The sequence below is a fragment of the Balaenoptera physalus genome, assembly GCF_965194825.1.
Source record: "Balaenoptera physalus genome assembly, chromosome: 19".
Taxonomy (NCBI): domain Eukaryota; kingdom Metazoa; phylum Chordata; class Mammalia; order Artiodactyla; family Balaenopteridae; genus Balaenoptera; species Balaenoptera physalus.
Window position 1 is genome coordinate 4612289 of NC_138900.1, and position 17588 is coordinate 4629876.

The 17588-nt window shown below is 41.4% G+C and overlaps 3 protein-coding genes and 2 long non-coding RNA genes across 7 annotated transcripts in view; 2 read left to right on the forward strand and 3 right to left on the reverse strand.

Annotated features, from left to right (window-relative positions):
* LOC309648353 overlaps window positions 1–13845 on the forward strand; it is a 351118-nt gene extending 337273 nt beyond the window's left edge. Inside the window, exon 2 of the long non-coding RNA XR_014256628.1 lies at window positions 10920–13845. This is a non-coding gene — a long non-coding RNA (uncharacterized lncRNA). The remainder of the gene's footprint in view (window positions 1–10919) is intronic.
* The window catches only part of LOC309648210 (zinc finger protein 677-like), a 205574-nt gene that overhangs the window by 107930 nt on the left and 80056 nt on the right, over window positions 1–17588 (reverse strand). The window lies entirely within an intron of this gene.
* The window catches only part of LOC309648115 (zinc finger protein 525-like), a 219054-nt gene that overhangs the window by 56730 nt on the left and 144736 nt on the right, over window positions 1–17588 (reverse strand). The gene's annotated exons all lie outside the window — the stretch shown is intronic.
* Window positions 9454–17586, reverse strand: LOC309648344. The gene is made up of 2 exons (XR_014256618.1): window positions 17489–17586; window positions 9454–16256 (listed from the first exon to the last, which is right to left on the reverse strand). It is a non-coding gene; the product is annotated as an uncharacterized lncRNA (long non-coding RNA).
* LOC309648142 (uncharacterized protein) overlaps window positions 16265–17588 on the forward strand; it is a 28342-nt gene continuing 27018 nt past the window's right edge. For 2 of the 3 annotated variants that reach the window (XM_082436411.1, XM_082436412.1), the window contains exon 1: window positions 16265–17405. The gene's annotated coding sequence lies outside the window, so the exon portion shown is untranslated. Of the gene's footprint in view, window positions 17522–17588 lie in introns of all 3 variants that reach the window. The other variant, XM_082436413.1, reaches the window with a different exon arrangement.

The window sequence follows — 17588 nt, forward strand, 5'->3', positions numbered from 1 at the left end:
GAAGTAATACACGTGAATATTTCACGCATGACAAGCCATTCATAAGAAGCTTGTTAACAACGAAAAATAACGTCAGCGTTGCTGGAAGCAGAGATCTCAAGTGTTTGGAAAGTAGACCTGGAGTGAGGCTGCAGGCCCAGGCGGCTCAGCTGCAGAGATTTCCAGCTGAGGAGAAAGTGTATGCATGCGGTCAAGTTGAGAAGCCAGTCAGCAGTGGTTCCTCAGTTTCACCCCTTCACAGAATTGCTCCTAGTGTGGAAAACACTTTGTCACCTGCGCAACACAGGAGAACACACTCTCGAGAAAAATCTTACAGCTGTAATGACTGTGGGAAGGCTTTTAGCAAAAGCTCAAACCTCAGGAATCACAGGAGAATTCATTCTGGACAGAAACCTTACAGATGTAACGTGTGTGGCAAAGCCTTTAACCAGTGTTCTAATCTCACTACACATCAGAGAGTGCATACAGGAGAGAAACCATATAAATGTCATGTATGTGGCAAGGTCTTTAGTCGAAATTCGCACCTTGCAAATCATCAGAGAATGCACACTGGGGAGAAACCTTACAAATGTCATGAGTGTGGGAAGGCCTTTATCCAACATTCACTCCTTTGGAGTCATGAGAAATTGCATACTGGTGAGAAACCTTACAATTGTAATGAGTGCGGCAAAGCCTTTGCTGAGCGGTCAAGCCTTAACAAACATAAGAAGATCCATACTGGAGAGAAACCTTACAAATGTGTTGTGTGCAGCAGAGCCTTTACCATGCGGTCAAATCTTACTCAACATGAGACAATCCATACTGGAGAGAAGCCTTACAAATGTAATGAGTGTGGCAGAGCTTTTACCCAATTTTCACGCCTTACTAGGCATCAGAAAATGCATGCTGGGGAGAAACCACACAAATGTAATGTGTGCGGCAAGGCTTTTATTGAACTTTCACAACTTTGGGGTCATGAGAGAATTCATACTGGTGAGAAACCACACAAATGTAATGTGTGTGGCAAGGGATTTACCCAACGTTCAAGCCTTATGGCACATCAGAGAATTCATACAGGAGAAAAATCTTATAAATGTAAAGACTGTGATAAGGCTTTCATCCAACGTTCACAACTTTGGGGTCACGAGAGAACTCACACTGGAGAGAAACCTTACAAATGTAATGAGTGTGGCAAAGCTTTTACAATGCGTTCATATCTTACTCAACATAAAACAATCCACACTGGAGAGAAACCTTACAAATGTAATCAGTGTGGCAAAGCTTATACCCAATTTGCAAGCCTTACTAGGCATCAGAAAATACATACTGAAAACAAACGTAAACCTAACATATGTGGCAATGCTTTTATTCAGAGCTCAGGCTTTGGAGATCTTCAGACAATTCACAGCAAAAAGAAACCTTAAAAGGTAATGATTGACACATAACTTGTGCAAGTATCCAAGCCTTACTCAGGCTGAGAGACTCCCATCATGGAAAAGGAAGACATACAGATGGCCAACAGGTGCGTGAAAAGAGGCACATCCCTAATCATCAGGGAAATTCAAATCAAACCCACAGTGAGCTACCACCTCACACCTCTCAGAATGGCTGTCATCAAAAAGACAACAAATCACAAGTGTTGGTGAAGATGAGGAGAAAAGGGAACCCTTGTGCACTGTTGGTAGGATTGTAAATTGGTGCAGCTACTATGGAAAACTATATGGTGGGTCCTCAAAAAATTAAAAATAGAACTGCCATATGATCCAGCAATTGCTCATCTGGGTATTTACCTAGGGAAAACAAAAATACTAATTCAAAAAAATATATGCACTTCGTTGTTTGTTGTATCATTGTTTATAATAGCCAAGATAAGAAAGCCACCTAAATGTCCACTGATAGATGAATGGATAAAGAAAATGTGATACATATATACACATACATACAAACACACACATAATGGAATATTAGCCATGAAAAAATGAAGTCTTACCATTTGTAACAACACGGATAGCTCTGCAGGGTATTTTGCTAGGTGAAATGTCAGAGAATGGCGTAGCACATGACTTCACTTATATGTGGAATTTAAAAAACAAAATACAAGGAAAATAGACTCATACATAGAACAAATAAATGGTTGCCAGAAGGTGGGAGGGAGGGTTCGAGGTGTGTGTGAAACAGGAGAAGGGCTTTAAGAAGTACAAATCTGCAGTTACATAATAAAGCACGGTGGTGTAATATACAGCATAAGGAATATAGTCAGTAATAATAACCGTATGGGGACAGACGGCTACTAGACTGACCGAAGTGATTATTTCATGATGTATGCAATTGTTAAACCATTATGTAGTACACCTGAAACAAAATATTGTATATCAACTGTGTTTCAGTGAAGGGGAAAAGAAGACTCCATCATGGAGAGATACCGTGTAAAACCAATGTGTATGGCAAAGCCTGTAGCCAGGACTCGTACCTCACTTGATATCAGATTATACATCTTTGAGAAAAACTCCACAAATGCATGGAGTGACAGAATATAAATGTAAAACTGTTTTCTAAATTACTGTGCTTTTGGGGGTTACAGCCCCTTCTCTGGATTTGTTGATAGGACTCAGGGCCTCTGTTGATGATTATAGGAAGGGCCTACTCTACCAGCTGATCATGAAAGAGAGCAGGACAGGATATTGCGAGAATGAGGTTTTCATGTGAGTAGAATGATGGGTTACTAGAGATGGCATACGTGGGAGAAAAAATGGGGGCGGGGGGGAACAATGGTCTCCCTGTCCTTTGAAAGGGAATGGCTGCTGTATAGATAAAATAATAAAACTTAGTCTTATTTTTGGAAACTGAAGACTGAAGACACAGTATGATAGAGGAGAGTAATCAAAAGAACCAGAGTAGAGTGTGCTTGTGAAGGCTGCAGATTTGGCCTCTGGAATTGCATTTTGACACCATTTTATTTAGAATGTATAAGTAACATGTCGGGACTTCCCTGGTGGTCCAGTGGTTAAGACACTGCAGGGGGCATGGGTTCAATCCCTGGTCAGGGAACTAAGATCCCACATTTCTTGGGGCGTGGCCAAAAAATAGGAAAACAACAAGTAAGTAAAATGTTATCTTTTTTATAACCCTTAATTAATCATGTGCCTTCTGTTACCCACGCATATCCCACCGCATTGGGGTGCTTTATAATAATGATCACTAATTACACATCATCATGCTTTCTAAGTTGAATGACATCTGTAACAATTTCTATGTTAGAGTCGAACAGCAGTTTTTGAAATACATGTATATTCATAATTTGCATGTGAGCTATGAACTCCATAGTGTAACCCAGATTATTTCTGTAACTATAATGAAAATACCATAGCAGTACAATTTCAGACTCAAACCCCCTGAAACCTGCCTCCCCATTTGTAAATATGCACCACATGATCAGATTTCTACATACCTTTTTTTGTGTGTGCCAAAACAAGACCCCTGGGTTGCACCTTTACATGAGATGAAGATACAGTAAGCATGTAAAAAATATTAGGAAGTAAAATTTCAGAAATAGGGATAAAAATAATCTCTTTTTTGTGCTTGGAGTTGATGAAATAAAATTTGTATTTTAAGGCAAGACAAGATAAAATTAAGCATAAAATTCTGTGTGTGTGTTCGGGCCTCCTCCCTCCCGAATGTGCAGCATGCATCTGCATTACACATTACCCACAGCTCCTCAAACGTGGGAGTGCCTGCTCGACCCTGAAGATCAATTTATTTTTTTCTTCTGACACTAGTGATTTAACTTCTTAAAAGAATACCGTTCTTTCCCAACTCTGGGAGGTCTTGGTGACTTGCTGCTCGCTCTGGATGTACTAACCTGAATATGTATCCTTGGTGAACTTTATGAAAAATCATCAGTATGTCATTTTGATGAACGATCCTTTGTCTTGAAATTGAATATAACTGTGCCTTTGACTTCTAACAGAACAGTTCTCAGGGCTTTATGAGAGTCTGTCTCCCAAGTTAGAATCCTCAGTTTGGCTCAGATAAAATTCCCTTTTTTTCTCCTTGATTCTTAATTGAATTTTTGTTGACATTTTCTTGTTGTACTCAGTATGATACCAGAGGCACTTATCAGAGGACACCTGGAGTCTACCCCAAACCGATGGGTCCTTTGAGACGCATCCACTTCTCGGTACTCCTCAGCTGCTTTGGTGATTTCTCCTGGTGTTCAGACATCATTGCTTTAAATGACATCCTGAATTTTATTTGAGCTGTTTTTTTTCTTGGGACTTGGCGTGCTAAGAGGGAGTATGGTACATTCCCTAGGCAGGGACCTGGGAGGGAACTTGGGAGTGAATTGGGTTGGCTGGTCTTTTTTAAAATTTGGCTTAAATTTAAAAGATTATATATAATCTGAACAAACCATTTGATAGTAGAATGAGAGACTGAGCCTGCTCAGCTGCAAACAAAAGGAACCCTTGCTCCTTCCAGCCGCAAGGCCTTCTCAGGTGATTGAGAACCTAGTGGACATATCTGAGGATCAATCCTTTAGATGTGCTGCGGTCCTACAAGGGACCCCGCTACACCCATTCAGTAAATTCTCGCCGAGGGGCACAGCAGTTTTTGCCGGAGGGAGAAACCGAGACCTGTAAGAGGCTCGAACCGACCCAAGAGTAACTCCTTGGGGAGCTAGACTCAGGAGCAGCACAAATGCCATCCATCACAGCGCCCTCAGAAGGTGGTTCAGATTATAACTGAATTAGGCTCCCAAATTAATAAAGAGAAACTGCACTTCAAAGGCTGACCAGCTCCCTAATAAACAGCCACTCCCTGGAGCTCTGGCCAGCTTCATGTGCAGTTGGAACAAAGCCAATACTTGCAAGCATTTAACTTTTAAATGGCCAGGATGGCACTCTATTGACATTCCAAAACTGTAGAGAAAGCTGGTTTAATCTTTTCAATTCTGACCTTGAGAGAACAAAAGTATTCCCAGGAGAAATCTTAAAATTTACAGTTCTTACCATATCCTTGAAATGTAGCCCATGGTGCCTGACCTACAGCCTTGGGTCAATTAGTAGAATTTAAAGCTGGAAAAAAACAAAGGGGGTGGGGGGAGGGGGACGGACTTTTAAACTCAAGCAGGAAAACTGAGATCTCTGTGTAGGGGACTTTCCTGGCAGTCCAGTGGTTAAGACCCTGTACTTCCACTGCAGTGGGCCTGGGTTCAATCCCTGGTCGGGGAACTAAGATCCCACATGCTGTGCAGCATGGCAAAAACAAAAACAAAAACAACAGAAAAAAAAAGATCTCTGTCTGTGTCTATCTGGATGAATGTATGTCTATCTATACATAATAAATGTGATATGTCCCTAACTCCAGATGGTGTTATTAAAATTAACTTCTAAAGGAGCTCTATTGAATTGACTTACAAGTAAGTGCTTACAAATCAAATATTTGTAAATGTAACTTAAACTAGCCCAAAATTTCTTTTTCATTTATTTATTTTATTTATTTATTTTTGGCTGCATTGGGTCTTCATTGCTGCATGCGGGCTTTCTTTAGTTGCGGCGAGCTGGGGCCACTCTTTGTTGCAGTGTGCGGGCTTCTCACTGCGGTGGCTTCTTTTGTTGTGGAGCACGGGCTCTAGGCGTGCGGGCTTCAGTAGTTGTGGCATGTGGCCTTAGTAGGTGTGGCTCTCGGGCTCTAGAATGCAGGCTTAGTAGTTGTGGTGAACAGGCTTAGTTGCTCCGTGGCATGTGGGATCTTCCCGGACCAGGGCTCGAACCTGTGTCCCCTGCATTGGCAGGCGGATTCTTAACCACTGCACCACCAGGGAAGCCCCCTAATTTAGCTCAAATTTTTAAAGGATCACATGATCTAGGATTAATCTTTACTGAATAAAAACAAGTTTAAATTGATGGCTTCATTAACATAGACATGCCTTTAGAGTCATCAACGTTAAGTATACTTTCATTGTACCTAGGTTTACTGAAATAAAAGTAGTATCTCTCTTTGAGATGTTCGTGTTATCTCTGTCACAAAGTTTGTCCACAAGAAAATTAACAGTGTGAATAAAATATAGCATGACAAGTTATCACAAATGTTCAGAACATTAGATTGTAAAGTACGGGAGTAAAGAATTCAATGCCACAAATATAATCACAGGTTTACTTGACCACAACCTACTGATCTGTGAACTGATGCATTGCAGTGACTTTCTTTGCAGTGATAAAATGCGTGCACTCATTCTATCAACCAGGAACGATTCTAATCACTGGTGATACAGCAGGAAATCAATGCCTATCTTCAAGTAGCTTATATTCTATAAGGGTAAGTCAGCAATAATAAAATATGATGGTGATGAATACAACGAAGGTGTACATGTACAATGATAGAGTGACAGGCCGTCCTAACTTAAACAATGTGGTCAGAGACTGCCCATATGATAAGGTGATATTTGAGCAGAGTCATTAATTAATTGAAGAGTGTCATGCAAATACAAATGGGGAAGGGCAATTAGGTGGAGAAAATAGAAGGAGAAAATCCCCAGGATGGGAACATTTACAATGATTGAGGAATAGCCACAATTGATGTGTGGCTTGGTGGGGTGTGATATTAAGTTTCCATAGGAGACATTTAGAATTCGGGACTTATAGTTAGAATTTTTTTTTTTTTTTCAGGACTTAGAAGCAACCCTATATAAACTGGCTGTGTATTCTTTTGTATGAACCAAAAAAGGGGTGTTGTTGGAAATCCCAATCTATAGCCAGTTGGTCAGAAGCACAAGTGGGTGACAACCTGGACTTGCAACTGACATCTGAAGTGTATTGGGGGGAGGGGGGCAGACTTGTGGGATCTGTGGGATTTGATCCTGTCTCCAGGAAGTGTCGGAATTGAATTGTAGGACACCCAGCTGGTGTCACATACGATTGCTTGTGGAGAAAACGCCCACATATTTGTTGACTCGAAGTGTCAGAAGTGGAGTGTTCTCTGTGAATGTGGCAGTAGCGTAAGGGTAAAGGAGACATAGAGGAAAGAAACACATAGGTAGGAGGAACTGGATTTTTCCCTCCACAGGAAGAAGAAACAGAGTTTTTCCTTTATTAGAAACTCCACCTTACAAGAGAATTTCACACAGTCTTTCAAAGTGCACGTAGTACTTTATCAAGACAAACCATTCTGGGCCATCAAACAAGTCTTGATAAATTTTAAAAGAATTCAAGTTATACAAAATATCTCTATAACCACAATGTCATTAAAACAGAAATCAATAACAGAAAAATCCATGGAACATCAAATATTTGGAAAATAATGATCTACTTGTGACTAATCCTGGGACAAAGAAGAAATTGGGAAAAAAAACATTGGAATGTATTCTGAATTGAAGGAAAATGAAAACAGAACATATCACCATTTATAATTTGCCACCAGAGCAGGAGAAGTTCAAAACAGGACCCATAGAGAAGGGATAGTAATTTAACAAAACACTAAGAGCCTAAAGGCTCTTTCATTTTCTTGTTTGCTTGGGGTTTTCGGTCATCAGTGTGAACTTCCTGTTTGTAGTAGGATTTAAGTCGTTAACTGAGCTCATCCAGGTCTGAGCCTTGCTTCCTCAGATGAAGGCAGCACCGTGTAAGAGAGCAAGTTTCTTTTTTTTTTTTTAATTTATTTTATTTTATTTTTTATTTTATTTTATTTTTGGCTGTGTTGGGTCTTCATTGCTGCGCGCAGGCTTTCTCTAGTTGCGGTGAGCGGGGGCTACTCTTCATTGTGGTGCGCAGGCTTCTCATTGCGGTGGCTTCTCTTATTGTGGAGCACGGGCTCTAGGGTGCGCGGGCTTCAGTAGTTGTGGCACGCGGGCTCAGTAGTTGTGGCTCGCGGGCTCTAGAGCGCAGGCTCAGTAGTTGCGGCGCACGGGCTTAGCTGCTCCGCGGCATGTGGGATCTTCCTGGACCAGGGCTCGAACCCGTGTCCCCTGCATTGGCAGGCGGACTCGTAACCACTGCGCCACCAGGGAAGGCCGAGAGCAAGTTTCTTGACGTTATTTACAAATATTTGATCACGATAAACCAGTTGGAAATGTTACAACTGGGAACACACAGTCCATTGAGGGTAGTTAGACAATGAAAAGTAATATATTTGTAGGTGAATTAAAAATAAATGGATATTCTAATGGAAAGAGTGAATATATGTAATAGAAGGAATGAGGGTAATAATTTAGGAAGGGAATTCTTGAAATCAAGATTTTAAAGGTGGGACAATTAGTACTGGAGATAATGAGCTCCTACCTGTAACCTTGAATTTGAGAGTTTCAGGTGGGTGAGGAAAAAAGAAAAGGTCATTGAAAGTGTACCAGTCAGTTTTCTGGAGGTTTTGCTATGGTAATAAATACCCCTGGATTCTCCTTGGCTTACAAGAAGAAAACATTTATTTCTTCCTCATATTGTATCATTATTCACCTCTTGCTTGTTTCTCTGATTTGATTCTGGGGTTCAGGGTAAAATTCCAGTGTATCTGGGATGTACCATTCTTGCAGCAGAGAGAAGAGAGGGTTCAAAAAAGCAAACAAAGGCTTTGAAATGTTCCATTTAAAGTTAAAACATGCCACTCTACTCTCACCAAATGGGCCAAGGAACTCACAAAGCCAAGCTTGCATAAAATGGGCAAGGAAATGCAGTCCTCTCAAAGGGAAGGAAGAGTTGCCTAAGTCAAGAGGCCAAGCTTGATATCAGAGGAACAGATGTGTATAATCTCACAGCAAGGTGATAATTAATTGGAAATAATATTTCAATATATGATAATGCTGCTACTATCAGAAATAATTTGTCCATCCTTTGTTCACACACAAAATACATTTACCTCTGTCCCAAAAGAAAGGTTAAAAAAGTTCTACTCAAACATGAGAATCTCATAATCATCTCATGAGATTCCTCTGAACTCAGAGCCCCATGTGGAGTTCTCTTCACTCATAACGCATTGTGGTGGAACAGAGAAATATAACCTTAATAAACCCTCCCACTTAAAAAAGAAAGAGAAAGGAGGTACCCAGTAATCTTGGGTCCACAATAAATGTGCAGTCTTGCTGGCCAGATGCAGTCAGTTCCGGAGGCCAGGAATGAAGAATGATCTTGTCTTGGCTCCAACTTTTCTACTGAGAATCGATATAGGGTGGTTTGTGTTTTGTTGTTCTTTTTTCCTTTTTTTTTTTTTTTTTCCAGTAAGTTAGGCTTTTACTCATATATACAGCTTAGCTATGTGTATACAGCTTACCATGCCAAAAAAACCCACCCCCACCAAAAAAACACCCCACAACCCACCTTTTAAAAGTATTTCACTAAGGAAGACAGATTTAGCTTTGGCCGTTTATGTACATATTCATTTTATATCCCCACTTGTTAGCCTGTGCCTGGCACACAGTGGATGCTCTGTGAATTTAGGAATGAATTTGTTTTTCCTTAAAGGTCCCTGTCTCTCTGAGGCCTGTGTGTCTTTTTTTTTTTTTTTTTAATAAATTTATTTATTTATTTATTTATTTTTGACTGTGTTGGGTCTTCGTTTCTGTGCGAGGGCTTTCTCTAGTTGCGGCAAGCGGGGGCCACTCTTCATCGCGGTGCGCGGGCCTCTCACTATCGCGGCCTCTCTTGTTGCGGAGCACAGGCTCCAGACGCACAGGCTCAGTAGTTGTGGCTCATGGGCCCAGTTGCTCCACGGCATGTGGGATCTTCCCAGACCAGGGCTCGAACCCGTGTCCCCTGCATTGGCAGGCAGATTCTCAACCACTGCGCCACCAGGGAAGCCCGCCTTTGTGTCTTGCGCTTATTCTCTCTCTCCAGTCTTTTCAACTACGTATTTATTTATTTATTTTTTTATTGGAGTAAGATTGCTTTACAATGTTGTGTTAGTTTCTGCTGTACAATGAAGTGAATCAGCTGTATGTATACCTATATACCCTCCCTCTTGGCCACCCCATCCCACCCATCTAGGTCATCACAGAGCACTGAGCTGAGCTCCCTGTGCTATACAGCAGGTTCCCACTAGCTACCTGTTTTACACATGGTAGTGTATTTATGTCAAACCTAATCTCCCAATTCGTCCCACCCTCCCCTTCCCACCCTGTGTCCACATGTCCATTCTCTACATCTACCTCTCTATTCCTGCCCTACAAATAAATTAATCTGTACCATTTTTCTACATTCCACCTATATGCATTAATATATGATATTTGTTTTTCTCTTTCTGGCTTACTTCATTCTGTATGACAGACTCTAGGTCCATCCACATCTCTACAAATGACCCAATTTCATTCCTTTTTTTGGCTGAGTAATATTCTATTGTATATATGTACCACATCTTCTTTACCCATTCATCTATCATTGGACATTTAGGTTGTTTCCATGTCCTGGCTATTTAAATAGTGCTGCAATGAACATTGGGGTACATGTGTCCTTTTGAATTATGGTTTTCTCAGGGTATATGCCCAGGAGTGGGATTGCTGGGTCATATGGTAGTTGTGTTTTTAGTTTTTTAAGGAACCTCCATACTGTTCTCTATAGTGGCTGTATCAGTTTACATTCCCACCAACAGTGCAGGAGGGTTCCCTTTTCTACACACCCTCTCCAGCATCTACTGTTTGTAGATCGTTCTTGACTTCACCTAGTTACACCTAATAGAGTATTAGAAACCATGCCTTCTTTCCCATAAATATTTACAGTCCCAAAGACTATTGTAAGTCTATGAAGTCACAGGTTTTTTTTAAATTTTTTAAAAAATTTATTTATTTTATTTATTTTTGGCTGTGCTGGGTCTTCGTTGCTGGGCGCGGGCTTTCTCTAGTTGCAGCGAGCGGGGGCTACTCTTCGTTGCGGTGTGCGGGATTCTCATTACGGTGGCCTCTCTTGTTGCGGAGCATGGGCTCTAGGCGTGTGGGCTTCAGTAGTTGTGCCTCGCGGGCTTAGTGCCTCTGCGGCCTGTGGGATCTTCCTGGACCAGGGCTCGAACCCGTGTCCCCTGCATTGGCAGGCGCATTCTCAACCACTGCACCACCAGGGAAGCCCTGAAAGACATTTCTTAATTTTTTTTTTTTTTTTTTACTATGCATGAGGGATGGTCCGTTTTATCTTTTGATTTTGTAAACTACACACCACTGGATATTTCAGGGGGCTGACACTCTTCCATACATAAAGCTGTTCTGTGACCCTCACCTCAGAAGCTTCCTCCTCAGCTCCTCTGCAGTTGATGAGCACGCCCCACAGTACACTCACTGCCCCGTGTTGCGGACTTGGGAGTCCAACCTCTGTCTTCCAAACAGGCTAACTGGGACCATCACTTGATGCAGAACATTCTACCTTCTAGAAACCCCCAAATTCTCTCTTGTCCTTTTTATTTTTTCTTTCTTTCTTTTTTTCTGATTCACATTAATCATCTCTGACTTGAATTATAGGTAAAACCTTCTGACTTGCTTCCAGTGCACAGTTTGCCCTCCAACCACTTCTGCCCATTTTACCTGCAAGTTGTTTCGTTTTTGTTTTTTGGGGGGTTTGTTTTTGTTTTTGTTTTCTTTTTTTGGCCACACATCGCGGTATGTGGGATCTTAGTTCCCAAACCAAGAGATGGAACCCGCACCCCCTGCAGTGGCAGCGCGGAGTCTGAACCACTGGACCGCCAGGGAAGTCCCAACCTGCAAGTGTTGTAAATATGCTCCCCTCCACCCTAAACGATCATATATTTAGGCTGACTACCTTTCCTCTCAGGATTTGAGATAAACACACAACACCTGGTCTCCAGTGTCCTTCAGAGTGTGAAGTACTGTATTATCTCCAGCTCCATCCGGGACCACTTGTTAGAGAGCCAGGATTTTTCCTTCTCATGTTCAAGATCATCACACAGGCTTCCCCATTCAGCAAATTCTTCTCACACTTCTCTGCCCAGTTAACACTAAGGAGATTTTAATTGATCAGGTTTAAAGTTACATGCTCATATAAGTTTCCATTATCTCCAAGGTATTAGAGACCCCAATTTTAAATGAATTCTTAGGCTGTAGACTTCTCCTCTGCAACATTTAATAAAATGGAAATTATAAAAGCATTGCACATAATATTTAGTTGAGGGCCTGCTGTGTCTGCTATGTTACGATTTCTCTAAAGTCAGAGACACGGTCTGTTCTTCACATCCTCTCTGTTATGTGATTGCTCATTCTAGTGCTTAAATCTCTGTAAAGAATGAATGAATAAATGACAACTCTGTTTAAATAAATATAAAACACACAGCTATCTTATCGTTTTTAAGGAGTCATGTAACCTTCTGCAGTGCGCAGAGAAGACCCTGCAGACAGTGGGGTCACGGCTCAAGAGAACAAAGGGCTGATTGCTGGGAAACGTGAAGTGATTGGGGGAGAGGGTGATCAGCCACCAACAGGGATTATCAGAAAGACACGAACAAAAGGAAGAGAAGGAAAAGAGGCTGTGAAGAGATACAAAGGTCCTTACCAAGATGAGGATGCTTCGGGTGGCCGTCATCTCAGGGGAAGTTTGGCCGACACATTGTTCCTATGAATTGTGCGGGACCCACTGCTTGTGTCTTCAGAGGCTGAAAACCATGGAGACGCTGCCCAGATCATGAATCCCAAACATGCAACATGAGGGAAGTTAAAATGCTGCAAGTCGTGATTGTGTGACCTTGTTATTCCGATTACCAATTATAGTTCTTTGTGATATTTTGCTGTTCGTGTATCAGACACATAAAGAGGAAAAGTGATATTTACCAGCATGTTCAGGATCAAGTGTGGGCTGTTAGAGAGGCACATGGGAGCTTCTATCTTAAGCTCTGTCATCTTGGAGCTCCCGGGGCCAGTCGTGATGTTGCAGAAGATGCTCAAGAAGCAGGTGCTGCCAATGGATACACCACTGGCCACTCGGTGAAGGTACGAAAGAAGTTTAAATCAAAAATCACTGAGGAGGGGCTTCCCTGGTGGCGCAGTGATTAAGAATCCTCCTGCCAATGCAGGGGACACGGGTTCGAGCCCTGGTCTGGGAAGATCCCACATGCTGTGGAGCAGCTAAGCCCGTGTGCCACAACTACTGAGCCTGCGCGCTAGAGCCCACGAGCCACAACTACTGAGCCCGCGTGCTGCAACTAATGAAGCTCACGTGCCTAGAGCCCGTGCTCCGCAACAAGAGAAGCCACCACAGTGAGAAGCCCGCACACCACAACGAAGAGTAGCCCCTGCTCTCTGCAACTAGAGAAAGCCTGTACGCAGCGACGAAGACCCAACGCAGCCAAAAATAATTAATAAATAAATAAATAAATAAATAAATAAATAAATAAATAAAAATTTAAAAAAAATATCACTGAGGAGACATAGAAAACAAACTTATGGTTACCAAAGGGGAAAGGCGCAGGGGATAAATTAGGAGTTTGGGATTAATATACACACACTACTATATATAAAATAGATAACCAACAAGGACCTACTGTATAGCACAGGGAACTCTACTAAATATTCTGTAGTAACCTATAAGGGAAAAGAATCTGAAAAAAACCCCAGATATATAGTATGTATAACTGAATCACTTTGTTGTACACCCGAAACTAACACAGCATTGTAAATCAACTATACTTCAATTTTTTAAAAAAAGAATAATCACTGAGGAAATTTTTCAACCCCAAACCTGTCCTTGTCTGAGACACTCCTTTGGAGGCAGTGAGCAAGGAGCTGGCTGCAGTCAGGTGATTGAGAATCAAGCCTTGTGAAGGAATTTAACGGTGTTTTATTTATTTTTTTACCATACAGATTTCTCTTTCCTTTGACCTTGATCTTGCTACGGGCTGTGAAGAATAAAACCACTTATTGTCATTTTTTAAAAATAAATTTACTTATTTATTTATGGCTGCGTTGGGTCTTCGTTGCTGCACGCGGGCTTTCTCTAGTTGCAGCGAGCAAGGGCTACTCTTTGTTGCGGTGCACGGGCTTCTCATTGTGGTGGCTTCTCTTGTTGCAGAGCACAGGCTCTAGGCACACGGGCTTCAGTATTTGTGACACGAGGGCTCAGTAGTTGTGGCTTCCGGGCTCCAGAGCGCAGGCTCAGTAGTTGTGGCACACGGGCTTAGTTGCTCCGTGGCATGTGGGATCTTCCCAGACCAGGACTCGAACCTGTGTCCCCTGCACTGGCAGGCAGATTCTTAACCACTGCGCCACCAGGGAAGTCCCAACTTATTGTCATTTTGGTAGGAATCTCCACTTCCCAAATATTAAGTATTAATGATAGCTCCGCTGTAGTTTCGCTGCTTATTAACTTTTCTTATGCATTTTGGCATAAATTTTAGCTGCACTGATCTGTCAGTCTACTCATGAATAATCATATCCCCTAGAGATAGCCTCCCTCGTTTTGATTCATTTCTAGAGTTTTTGTGGCTCTTATTTGCTCTTCATTCTGTAAGATTTTTGCAATAACGTTGCTAGCTCCAAAACTAACTGAAGTTGTCTATACAGGGAGACAGTAATTTTATTAATTAGCTTAAGGAGAATTGATCTTTTTGTAATATTGAGTTTTTCCAACCAAGAACAAGATGTCAATTTTCATTTGTTTATACCTACTTTCATATATTTCAGGAATGTTTTATAGTTTTACTCACATAGAGTATTTCTAACAGACTCACAGACGTAGAGGACAGACTTGTGGTTGCCAAGGGGGAGGAGAGGTGGGGGAGGGATGGAATGGGAGTTTGGGATTAGCAGATGCGAACTATTATATATAGAATGGATAAACAACAAGGTCCTACTGTATAACTCAGGGAAATATATTCAGTACCCTGTGATAAACCATAATAGAAATGAGTTATTTCATGTTTACTTTCTTTAGGGTTCATATTAAAAAGACTATACCTCCCTACTAAATGCCTTACATATATTGCAAAATTGATTATTCTTTAGGTGAAAATAAATCCCAAAGTCTTCTCAAGACTATATATTTACAGGGTTTGTCATCCACACCTGACAGAACGTGCAGAAATGGAAAACACAGAAAAGAGCTAACATATATCACAATTTTTAAATTAAAGTAAACTTTCTAATAGTCTCAAAATGAACATACAGATACTATGAAATTATATTTAGATATTATTGACTTAAGCATATTAGGATGTAAACAAGTTTTTCTGAAAGATATTTGAAGGTAATCCATCACAACATTTATAACTGTTATAAAGACAAATGTAGTTCCCATCAAAAATGAAAAAGAAATTTCTTTTGTGCCTTCCCTTTTTATTGTATCTATATGAGATGATGGAAGCTGATTAAACTTATTGTAATAATCATGTCACAATATATGTAAGTGAAACCATTATGCTATACACCTTAAACTTATACAGTGAAGTATATCAGTTATATCTCAATAAAACTCGGGGAAAGAGTTGGTTTTATTTATTTGTTTGTTTGTTTTGGCTGAGCCACGCGGCATGCAGGATCTCAGTTCCCTGACCAGGGATCAGACCCTCGCCCCTGCAGTGGAAGCGCAGAGTCTTAACCACTGGACCGCCAGGGAAGTCCCCAAGAGTTGGTTTTAAAAAGGCAAATAATTAAAACACTTTAGCAAAAAGAAAACAATGTAATTTATAATTTAATTGTAACAAAATATCCCTATTTTAAAAGCGATGGTTACCGACCTAAATTATCACATGCCTCAGGCCTCCAGTCTCAGACCCCGTCTTGTCGACGAAAATAATCAGTAAACAGTCAATAATAAGAATAGAAATGACGTTTATTTGAGCCAAGCTGAGGACTAGCCCAGAAGCCTGCTTCCCAGATTGCTCTGAGAAACTGCTTCAGGGAAGCAGGGTTTTCAGCCACACTTTTATATCTTGTCAGGACAAAGAACATTAAACAAGTCAGGGTTACATTTCTACAGGTTTCAAAAAAAAAAAAAGAACAGATCAGCACGTACTCCAGCAAGTCAGCAAACATAGCCTTGGCACCTGGGAAAGGAGTCTTATCATCAAAGGAGAACCAGCATCTGTATCCCAAGAAGAGAGGCATTTAATCTTTATTTTTAGCATGAACACTCTTTAGTTCTGGTCAATGTGCCCTTTCCTTTAATAATTAAAGCAGATGTACAATGTATGTTTGCTAGGCCGCAAACAGGCTATTTTAGTTAACATCAAATTCGAGTTAACATCAAGTTCAAGTCAACTCATGTATAAGCCAGAATGACTTCCCTATATCTCAATATGTGAAAACTGCTTTTATCAGTCTTGTCCCTGTGAACCTCTAGAACTGAGCTCCGTGTTCAGTTGGCCTCCTGCGAGAACAGGGAATAGAAAAGGAAATGCTGTTAAGTAGGGTGTCAGTATGAAGTGGCCGAATCTGAAGAGACAGAGTTTTGGTTTTTGTTTTGGTTTTTGTTGGGTTTTTTCCTGAAAAAAAGTATTTTTATTTTTTTATTTTTTTAAATTTTTATTTTATATTGGAGTATAGTTGATTAACAATGTTGTGTTAGTTTCAGGTGTACAGCAAAGTGATTCAGTTATACATAGACATGTATCTATTCTTTTTTAAATTATTTTCCCATTAAGTTAATACAGAATATTGAGCAGAGTTTCCTGTGCTATAACAGTAGGTCCTTGTTGGTTACCTATTTTATATATAGCAGTGTGTACATGTCAACCCCAAACTCCCCCTACCTTTCCCCCCCACACACCCCACCCACGTAACCATAAGTTCCTTCTCTAAGTCTGTGAGTCTGCTTCTGTTTTGTAAATAAGTTCATTTGTATCATTTTTTTTAAGGTTCCACATATAAGCGATATCATATGAAATTTGTCTTTCTGTTTCTGACTTACTTCACTTAGTATGATGATCTTTAGGTCCATCCATGTTACTGCAAATGGCATTATTCAGAGGCAGAGTTTTGTATGTCACATTCTAGTCAGCATTGCTACACAGACAACTCCAGCTCTGGTTTACTTAAACTGCTTAAATTAAATCCAATTGCAGGAAGTGTTCCTGGATCCAACCAGCGATCCCTCACCACTGAATTGCTTCAGCCTCACTAGCAGGACTGGGGCGCAACTCACTGGCACAAATAGCTTTTGACTTAAACCGTTTTCAACTTGTTAAGAGGAAAACATCTTATTAACATCATAAGTGTTTCACACAACAGTAAGCTTTACGGTTAGAGACAGTAACTTAATCCAGGTAGGGAACAACGCTGCGTCATAAAACGCAAAAGACACTCAAGTATTCCTAAAGCGTAAAGCTACGCCTTCGCAGCGAGGCGGAAGGACACCCCCTTCCCAGCCTTCTCCTGCGGCCGCTCAGACCTTGGCCCCCGCTCCGCCCCTCGCGGTAGCGCTCCGCCCAGGCCCCGCCCCCGCCGCTCAACTCCTCGCGCGCGCAGTTGCCAACGGACCCGGAAGCGGAGAGCGCGGAGCGAAGGTCACAGGCGGAGCGTAAGTTTCTTCTTTCTAGCGTAAATTTGCGCTTCACAACCCCCACCCCAACCCATCCTCTGGGTGTGGGAGTCACTACGGACCTTAAAATCACCTCACCTGCCCCTCCGCCCCAAGTAAGTCCAGACGTCGCCGTCACAGGGCAGGGGTCGTTTCCGTCTGGGTTTGAAATCGCTCTGAGGC